Source organism: Colossoma macropomum, unplaced genomic scaffold (genome assembly GCF_904425465.1).
Source record: "Colossoma macropomum unplaced genomic scaffold, Colossoma_macropomum, whole genome shotgun sequence".
Classification (NCBI taxonomy): Eukaryota; Metazoa; Chordata; class Actinopteri; order Characiformes; family Serrasalmidae; genus Colossoma; species Colossoma macropomum.
This window is the reverse complement of record NW_023494809.1, coordinates 22,862,234-22,872,151: the sequence shown is the minus strand read 5'-3', so window position 1 is coordinate 22,872,151 and position 9,918 is coordinate 22,862,234. Positions and strand designations below refer to the sequence as shown.

Sequence of the window (9,918 nt, the reverse complement as noted above, 5' to 3'; positions counted from 1 at the left end):
AATAAATAAAAATCCTAGCACATAAAGAACACCATTTGAAATACCATTGCGATGTTATCAATCCTGGAAGGCTGCCCATCTTTCAACCGTCACCGCTTCAATCAGGCCCTCTCCAGGCTTTCACAAATCATACGTGCGCCTCACTGATGAAAATCCTTCAATCATTTTTCCCCCCTCTCCCTCTGCAGGGCTGGAATCACAGACAATTCATTCCCTGGGAGCCAGAGCCCCGACCCAGTGCCCTGGACATTTCTCTTGGACAGAGGAGGCTCAAGAGAGCAGGGGAGCATGTGTCCAGCATACCCGGGCCTGATGGGAGCAACCTGGGCAGCAGGCGGTGAAAAGCCACCCTTAGATTCTGCCACTGCAGGTCCCCAGCAGGGCAATTGCAGGGTGTGCAAAAAAATAGAGAGATTTGTGGTGAAAGGCAACAATGGCTATGCTGCAACTGCTGTGCTTTCAATTAAAATGAAATACACCCAAAGCCTGGCGCAGAATTTTGAAAACGAGATCCCTGACAGCCAGCACCAGCAGTATTTTTAAACGAATGTAAGGGAACTGGTAATGGAACGTGGTAATGGCACAAACCAAAATAATGATGTTTCTGGCAGGAGATGTGAACAAATAAGCATAAAAAATTATCTAAAAAGAAACAACAATAACAAAGATGCCCTCTGCACCAGATATATATGCATGTGTGTGTGTGTGTGTGTGTGTGTGTGTGTGTGTGTGTGTTTCTCTGCTTCTCTGTGGAGTTCCTCTTTGCTCCACTACAAAGCAATTTGGGGATTAATTTAAAACAACCCCTGGCTAAACAGGGCTGGTGGGGAGGTCCTATGGATATTAATCACATGGAATGAAATAAAATGTTTTTTTTTTTTCTTTTTTTCCTTCACTCTAATCAAGTGTAATCTCAGAAGCTAAAGCAAGCTATTGGAGGAAAACAGAGATTAGAGTGAAAAAAAGAATTTCAGTCATTTGTTCTTCATATGACAGATAAACTGTCAGATTAGTCAAGTAGAAAAGAAGGATCATGAGGAGGAGAAAATGAAATCTGATGACAAACAAGGGAGACTGGCGTTAGTCACACAATCCAATGTGAAAATGAATAACTGAGACGCCCTGAGACTAATTCAGCTGTGCAATTAGTGCAAAATTAGCACCTATTAGCGTTAGCTTCCCACACCCAAAAAATCAGAGAGGGGAGGCGAGCCAGTGTTTACGCAATCCAGGAGGAATGTGTATCAGAACAGTGCATTTGGCAGCAAGGCAAAGGCTAGATTACAGCGTTCTATGTGATAATTTCTGCATCTCCCCGTGGAAGATCACAAGGCACCATCACAGTGCCAGCAGCTGGGTCTTCAGGGCCTGTGGGCGCAGGGCGTGAGCGTGTGCATGCGTTCTTGCTACGTTCACAGCCTCCTTTAGACGTTATAAAAAAACCCTACAGTCCCTGTCATACATTCATGTAATACAGCCCTCTGCATTTATCTAACATAATATGAAACTGTTAGCAGATGCAACCACACAGTCCACTTCTCTTCTTTTTTTCCCCCTTTCCAGGTGTTACGAAGCTCATTTAAAATGGCTTGAACGCTAAAACGACAGACTTTGTGATGTTACTGTTGTTCCTTTACTGGGCTTTGAGCTTTTTAAACTTCCCTTGATGTTAGCTTGGACATAAAACAAACACTTTGCAATGAATTATGTATTTTTTGACACTTAAAGTGTAGCGATGCCTCCATGGGATATGCCTGTGTCTGGGGCTTTTTTGGAACGCATCGGAATCATTACATGGTTATGAATTATAAAGTAACGCACAAAGAGCTAAACAGCTCAGAGCTATCCTGGTTTTGATATGAGGCGGCCGCTCAGCGATGCTGAAAGCACCTCCAGCTTTCATATTGATATTCCGCTTTGGAGCAGAGATCATTCACAATCAGCGGCAAAGTTGCCGGCTGAAGTATGCCCATCCATTTCTTGCGTTTGGTGGGGGGAGGGAAAGGGAACACTGGCTTATCAGTGTTATCTAGACATCCTCTGAATCTCAACATGTCTGGTTAGCCCATAACAATCGCTGTTTTTCATTACGACTCATCTCCACTAGCGCAAAAACCGGCAGAAACAAAGCAGCAGCACAGCTCGAACCGAGCCAGAGTCTGGAAGGATTACGCGCGTGTTTGGTCTGCAAACAGAAACTAGCACCAAGTACGTACCTTCTTTTTAAACAGGTCCCACGTTCTTTTTACTTTTTTTTCAGCTTGCACCTTTTGAACCGAGCGTAACAGCAGCGGTTCTATAAAAAACACTCCGATTCCTCCCACATGAGGTAACTTAACTGTGAAACAGTTTTCCTGCCTTTCTCTTACTTTCTCCCTCTTTTTCAATCTACAAAGAGAAGGCTGAATGAAAAAAAAAGAAAAAGATCTTTCCTTTAGAACAGAAAAGGGTTCTCTTTCTCTCTCTGTATCTCTCAAAACAACAAGGACATGTCTCTCATCCGCACAGAAGTTTCCCATTCCCTCAAGAACAAAGAAAATGGCAAACAGTGTTTCTACCTCTGTTTTTTAATTAAGACTGTCCTGGCCCCCTCTCCCTCTCTCCCTTTCCCTCTCTCTCTCTCTCCGTGGTCCGTGGAGACGCGGCCTGTGAAGTGATTAAAAAGAATGTGATCTGATCAAGAGACAGGAATAATGGGGGAAGGAATGCTAGGTTGGTCCGAGTGCTAAGTTCTTGGGAAAAGTGGGCTGAGAGGCTTCTTTTGCCTATTGTTTTTCTCCCACCCCCCTCCACCCATCCTTTCTCTCTGCCTTTCAGGAGCTCACTGAGAAGGACAGCAGGCTCTTTTTTTTTTTTAAGCCGGGGATTTCACTGGCTCTTTTTTTTCCGGACATTATTCCTCATTCGCTCTGTCTTTTTGTGAAGAAGCCAAAACGCAGGTTAAAAGTTAGTACACTAGTATGTGGCTAGAGTTGGGACATGGCTGGAATAAGAGGGGAAAAAAGTGAAAAAATAAAATGAAACGTCCTTGAATGGTATCAGGTTTTAGCAAAGGTCATCCCCGTCCTGGCTGTGGCTTTCTCCTTACACCAAATCCTCTATCAAAATGTCATAGTGAGTTAGGCAAAGACAATGGGGAGTCGCAGCGTGAAAGCTGCCCACATATCTAATCCTGACAATGGCATGAATAGGCCTTCACAAGAGTAATTATACTTGTTTATTTGTTGCCATGCAGAAAGAAGTGATGAAAAATCCATCAAAGTGGTATTATCCAAACATCAAGAGCTTCTTTGGCCTCCAAGGACACCAGGAGGCTTAATTCTTTCTTGTTTAAAGAATTCGTTCTTGTGTAAAGAAATTGCAAAAGAGGGGGGGAGAGAGAAAGAGAGAGAGAGAGAGAAAGGGAAAAAGGAGGTTTTGCCTGGGTGTTTTTTCACAAAGCCTTTCGCCAACCCTATTTGTGCCTTGAGGTGTAACAGTAGAAGCAGCAGGACTCCCCTGCGCCACAGACATGGTTAAGGCCCTCATTTTCAATAGGCACCATATCATTACTGTCGGGTGTGGCACAATTCTACTGCGGTGAAAAACGGGAGTCCATTTAGCACAGGAATCTATTCTGTACAAATTACCTGTCCACAAAATGCCTTTTAGCAAACACAGTCAAACGCCACTGACATACAAGCAGCCTGTCTTGGAAAAAAGGAAAAAAAAAAGCAAAAAAAGATGTAAGTACTGAAACGTGATTTGCACAAAGCTACAGAAAAGATGGCTTTAACACGCACAGCTTTACCTGTGTGAACATACAAGAAATGTTAACAACTAAAACAGTATCTTATGACATGTTTTACATTTGTGAACTGCTAAGTGTACTGAAGAGGGCCTATTTTAATTCTTAAGCAGACCCTTTTAACTTGCCTAGCAAAGAAAGAAAGAAGTAAATAAAGCCTTGGCCTTGCGTGGCTTTCCACGACCGCCTCGCCCATTTGAAAACTTTTAACATGAGGGCCCAGTATCAAAGGGAAACACAATCTACATAGCTAATGTCTTTCCCCCAAATTCAAAGCAGGGAAAAGCTGCAATTTTTCTTTGCCGGCAATCTGGAAACACTCTGGAGTTAATTACGGCTGATTCGAAATGAACCGCACAAACAAAGGCCAGTCTATGTCCAGACAATTATACTGCATTAACCAGCTTAGAGCTTCCTGCTGATGTTCCTGGGGCTCTTCTTCGGCCTTTCCCCGGCGCAGGGAGGAGGAATGCCTGCACGCCCGAGATTAACGAGCAGCGCCGCCGAAGAATGTGTGACGACCTCTCCTGACACGGCGCAAACTTTCGGCCCAAGTGGCCACAAAGGGGAGAAGGTAATTAAGTTTGAAAGAAAAGGGCCCTCGCAACAAACAATGATTCTGTGTCTTTGGAGAAGAGAAGGGGGTGCGGTAGAGGGGACTGAGGGAAGGAAAAAAAAAAAAGGAGAAAAAAAAAGAAAAAATCATTAACATTCACAACAACTGTGAGAAAGAGAACAGTCCCAGTGTTTTTGAGGCAGGTTCTCTGCTGGCCTTCCTCTTTAGCCTTTTTTTCACCCCACATCTGGTTTCACATCTTCTCTTTCTGGTGCCCACGTGATGGCAAATCATCCTCATGCCCCACCTCCCCCCACCCTCCACTCTTTCCTTCTCTCTCGCTCTCGCTGCAATTGTTTCAACTGCGTGCATTGCACCTAATGGGCAGCTTTGCAAAGTTAACTTCGACACTTTGCAATTTTTTGCATGGATTACGCTTAGGGAGAGCAAAAAAAGGAGGCAATGCTGTAATGAAAAGCACGCATCTGCTCCTCGCCTACCCACCTGAGACACATCAGCACTCTTTGCGCTGTGTATATTTTGCTAAGAGAAATAACCCAGATGCAAATCAGTGCATTATCCCACTTTTCAATTCTGCCTGCTTCCCCCGGCGAGTATTTTAGCTTAATTAGCAAAGGAGATGTGTTATTCCGAGGCTGACGCACCATAAAGCAATGACACCTGCACATATGGACGAGGACGCGTGTGCGCGCAAAAAAAACAAAAAAAAGCAACAGAGCAGACTCATGTGAGAATGAACGCACACGCTAGGCATAGAGCGCACACTTTCAAAGGAGACACTGAGGAAAATTAGCAGTGGTTACTCTCTGATTCATTGAGTTGACGTGAATCCGACTCGTGATCTTTCCGCTGTCCTCACATGCACGAGTGATGAATACGTTTACTTTCTGCCTCTTCGACAGAGGGAAAAAATGTCTCGGCTTTTCCTTTGGTGTGTGCGCGTGTTTTTTTTCCATGCTCAACAAGAAAGCAGAGAATCTAATTGCGGCTTTGCCAGCCTCATGCTCAGTAATCACCCTCTCTTTGTCTAGTCCATGCAAAGCAGGATTAGAGTTAAAATGATGACTGCCTAATCCCTTGATTTCCATGTACTAAATAAATATTAATCTACTGGTCAATCATGCCCTTGTAAGGTACGATATATACAATATGAAAGTGCTTACCGGTTACATAAATCGCGCTTTAGGTGCAGCTGTTTGAAAGCGGGCATGCAGGGTCATTCCTGAACTTCCAAGAAAAAAAAGTGAAATTGAATAATCGTGCTAAAGACCCTGCAGTGCCTTTATTAGAAGAGAGATGCACTTAATTAATGAGGATTCAGATTAACCATTTGCACGTGTTGTTTGTTTGCTTGTTTGACTATGCATGTAAACCCTCTTTGCTATGAGCATCCAGTAATATGGATGTACAAGGATGTTGGAAACAATCAGTATCGACAGACATCTGCATTAAAAATATCGGACAGATGTTCAGATTTGACCGATATTTCAATCCGATATTTATTGACATATTTATTGTACTCCAAAAGAGCAGAATGTTTAGGCTCCACTGGGCTCCTGTGCAGAAATATCTGGATTTTATTTATTTTACTGCATTTGTTACCTCACAGAAATAAATGTTCTTTCTTTGTAACGCTAATCTATGTGGACTGAGTCCCAATTTCTGCATTTTATAAATGTTTATGTACCAATCGGCATCAACATTGGCAGATAAGTGGAGACCACAGTTCCCATACCGGTGCATCCCTATCCAATAACGTTTCTGTTCATGGGCTCAAGACTGTAGACTTCAGCAGTTCAACAGCTATGTCCACTACAGTCATGCCAGACATGCTACCATCTAACGGAGCACGCGGATGACTGAGCAAACATGCACCGTATGCCTGAGAGGGACACACACGGACTGAGTCCAGTCAGTGACGCACACATTTCACACGATCATCTCTCAGAAAACCAGGTCACATATATATGACAGCAGTGATACTATAAGAAAAGAGACCATTAAGAGAATAATTATAAAACATTAATTTGTTGCATTGGTTTTCTTTTGCCTCCACTAAACGTATTACTTCTACAAGCTACAGTATATAGTTTTAAATAGTTTAAAAAAATGATTCTATGTCTTGAAACAATAGCAGAACCCTTCTTGGTGCCATTTAGAATCCTAAGGTTCTTTCAAGAACCACATACACTGGGTTTTAGAAATTCTAAAACTTCTTTAAGGTGTCATACTTCTGTATAAAACCACTGCCTTCACTCTAAAAGAAAGGTGCCACACAAGGTTCTTTGAGTGATGCCATAGAAGAACCACTTCTGCTTCCCTAAAGAACCATGTTTAAAAAAAGATTTATGAGCATGAAGAAGCTTTTTAAGGTTCAAGATAAAAGGATAATGAAAAACCTGACGTATATGGTTCTTTAAAGAACCATAGGGTACTATATGGATTCTATACCAATTTAAGCAATCTTCCTATAAGGGTTCCTTCTACATACATTATGTGGAAGTTCTTTAAACTTCACACTCACAAATCTTCTTTACAAGAATGGTTCCACTGAAAAGTGCTGCAAGGAACCAATAGTGGTTCTTCAACAGCACTGTGCAAAGAACTTTTTCTAGTGTATTTATTTTTCAGTTTCCTAAAGAACTAATTATTTTAAGGATCTGCTTTACGACTTGTAACAACAGTGGAACCAGATTAGCTTCCATATAGAATAATTTTTTAATGGTCTTTTAAGATCTGTATACATAGAGAACCTCCACGTAAAATATAGTTTACGCATTCATATGGGTTCTGTATATAACCGTACTTTAATCTTACTAAAGAACCCTTGAGGAACCATTTTTTAATGGTGTGCGATGGAGGCCTCTATTCCGCTGCTGTCAGTGGTCTGGGAAAGGCTCTTTTAGAGATGAACATGAGAGACCATTTTTAATTGAGGCTCCTTCTCTGATTCTGACCTTTCTGCACTGTCATTTTCCCAGAGAAACAATAAAAGTTAAAAGTTCAAGCTCCTCGGTAAAGGCGGCGCTCCCCAGACTCCCCGGTCCTGTAATTATCTAGTATTATAAACATAATCACAGGCCAGGTATCCCTACATGCATTCCAGGGCTGTTAGCTATGCGCTAATCCAAGCATTCTTCACTGAGGTATTTCACAAAACATGTCAAACAGTCTATTAAGGTATGAAAAACTGCTGCTAAATAAGTTCCTCCATCCAGGCCCAGTGGCCTTATAAGGTCACGCAAGCGATCCCTCCCCCCTGATATCTCTAATTTCTGGAGCCAGAGAATTACTAATTAACTTAAGGTCTGGGCCTATATTTAATTAGAGAGCTCTCCAAATGAACTTTAGACCAAAGGCATTTGCTTTCTAAACAAACTTCGTTCTGACAGCTGTTGCGAGTTTACCCTTTGCTATGACCATGAAGAAGGAAAAAAAAAATTCTAAAACACATTTGTTTTCAGTGCCATCATGGGGTCATTACTTCTTTAGGGGGAGAAGCGGAGTGTTCCAGCTGAAAATTGTACGTTTTAATTGGATTTCACTCCAAACAAACAACTGTCATATGTAATTAGCATGGGTCTAGATTAGGCCCACAATATTCCATTATCAAATAAACTGAATGTCACGCAAGCTACGAATCCAATTGGCTTGGGAAAGTTAACTTCAACAAATCAGTCATGACATCCCATTTGCTTCCTAAAAGCACCAGAAATAAATGATCATAATTCACAAAATATAATTGCATTTTTTTCTCTACCAGAAAGGTTTTAATTCGTTAATTTAATGGTTTGGTTAGGGGAAGAAAAAAAAAAGATTTCTCTGTTAGATGAAAAGGGCATGAGAATGAAAAGTAGTTCAGAGCAGCAGTAATGAAGAGCAACATTAAAAGAGCTGCTGCTTTTTTGCCATTGGTGCCATTTGAAAGCTCATATGGGCAGCAGTTTGGCCTTGCTGAAACATTATCAGTACACTGCAGAGAGCGGAAGGCCACCATGTTTTATGCTTCTCGGCTCTTGAAAGGCCTCAATAAGATATTGGGGGGGCGGGGTTTAAGGTCAACGAGAACTTGGATGAGAAAACAAGGCCTGCGTCGGCATAACGTCCAGCTAATTAAAGCAAAGAAAACATATTATTTCTCAAGTCTTGCATGTTAATACGCGGAGGGAAAAATGATTTGTTTTGCTATGAAATGCCATGCAGTAATATGCAGAGGTAAGGGAGTTTTTGTTTAAAAGAAATGCACGGTCCAGATGTTTGCATGTAAAACGGCACATATACATTCATTTCAGCAAACCCAGCAGTCTGGCTCAGAGTGGAAAATATTCTTTATTTCTTAAACTAGGCTATTCTCGCCCTCTCTCTCTCTCTCTCTCTCTCTTGATCTCACCCAACTCCCTCCACCCCTTCTCTAATTTTAACAGCTCTCAGGCCCACCATTTGTATGTATCGCTTGATCTTTGCAGGGGCCTCCGATTTGATTTTATATGAAATACCCCAACGGACCTCAATTTCCCCCTAATGGGTTTTTCATACATTTCCAGCATCTTTTTCTATTACACTTTTGAACTTTCAGTACTTTCAGTGATTGTCTATAACTTAAATTGCCTAAAATAGGCAAGGTGAGATTGGGTTCCGTTGTTTCTACAAAAAAAAGGAAAGAAAAAGCACAGACAATGAGGACAGGGCCATGAAGGAAATCATAGTTTTGCTAAAAGCCAAAAACTAGTCTCTGAAATTCAAAAAAGACATATGTCCGCCTCACCCTTCTCTGTTCCTTCTATTCGGAGCGATCCTCTCTTGCCTTTTCTTTTTTTGGCTTGGTCTCTTTGACGCAAATTGTAAATTCCACCAACCATTCATTTAGTCTACAGCTTACCCATCATTAGAGCTGCTGACAAGATGACCAACAGCAGCACCTCCAGCACCTACACAAACCCAGCCTTCAGAGCCCTGCTCATCTGTCCTGATGGAAAGTCTAAGCCTGCTTTAAAGCAAATAATTAAAGATGATTCCAATGCACATGCCAGACCAGAGCGAGACAGGATATGAGAAGTCTAGTATTAACTAAATACTTCTCTGGGGACTGCAGCAGCTTTGCTCAACCTCAGGCCTAACACAAACAGTGAGCCAGCGTCGTGTCTGGAAAGCTGCTCTCTCTCCTCGGCGCACGCACACACGCATGAACACGCTCGCACACAGGTGGAATAGCCATGTTAATATCCCCAGCTCATCGTTTGGGTGAAGCTAACTAAGCAGCATGAATATTCATGAGGGCAAGCTCTCATTTGTTTGTTTACATAAGACAGTACCGGTCATACATATTCAATTATGGCTCCTTATCCCTCTGTAGATGGCCAATAATGGGCTTGTTATCCAGATGTGATTGGAAAAGATCATTTCTAGAAGATTTCTATGAATGTACACCTGTTTGAAGATGGCTTGGTTTGGATTCTCGTGAATCTTCAACAATGAATTTCAGTATGGAACTGAAATCGCTGCACACCTCTTTAAATTGTTAAGGTTTATGTTGTGTGGGATGTCCATAAAACAA

At 42.0% G+C, this 9,918-nt stretch overlaps 1 protein-coding gene across 4 annotated transcripts in view; it reads right to left on the bottom strand.

Annotated features, from left to right (window-relative positions):
• The window catches only part of zfhx4 (zinc finger homeobox 4), a 103,301-nt gene that overhangs the window by 72,252 nt on the left and 21,131 nt on the right, over positions 1–9,918 (bottom strand). The window lies entirely within an intron of this gene.